Below are 774 nucleotides of genomic sequence, written 5' to 3'. Positions count from 1 at the left end.
CCTGAACAGGATACGCTGGTATAGATAACAACTAATTAAAAAACTAAAATGGCAAATGTCTGTGAAGAGGTGTTAACATCTCTCTTCTGTCTGCAGATTAACAGTCCACAGGTTGGCTGCTCGGACTCAAATTCGCTCTCTGGAGATGGAGGAGAGAGAGAGCAGAGGAGAGCAAGAAGAGGCATTGCGAAAACAGGCTGGGAGCTTAGTGTCCAATCAGGAGTGAGCAGTGCCTTCACTGCCTTCATTGCTGTCAACAAAGGAGACGGAGAGGTGATTCAAGGACCTCTGGTCCTCAGAAATGTTCCCACACCCAGTGGTAATTTCCCAACAAAATGTTTACCCTCTACTAAAGAGATACTGTACTGTAGCTGACTATGAATAATTGTATAAAGAAGCATGATGATGTACTGTTTTTACAGTGCAGAAAATCATTGATCATATGCAAATCTACAAATCAGTTTTCATCTGATTTGATGGCTGGCATTTGATCTCTGCTCACAACAAGTTTGCACATCTGTACACATGTTCCCATGCACTTTTGGGATATTTGAAAAACCTGACTATTTTTTATGTATTTATTTTATTGCTAAGTCTCATGTCTTGACCTCATAAACATTTTTTATTTTTAACTCTTTAAGGGAGGATGGCCGGTTGTATGCTTATGCAGTGCAGGCAGTCCATACATCCTGTAATGAATGGTAAGTACAGAGTTGAATGGCAGTTACACACATCTGTGGGTTTCTATGAAAAAAGTAAATTGATGTAACTAAA

The sequence above is a fragment of the Etheostoma spectabile genome, chromosome 3 (genome assembly GCF_008692095.1).
Source record: "Etheostoma spectabile isolate EspeVRDwgs_2016 chromosome 3, UIUC_Espe_1.0, whole genome shotgun sequence".
In the NCBI taxonomy this organism is placed as follows: domain Eukaryota; kingdom Metazoa; phylum Chordata; class Actinopteri; order Perciformes; family Percidae; genus Etheostoma; species Etheostoma spectabile.
This window is presented reverse-complemented; position numbering follows the sequence as displayed.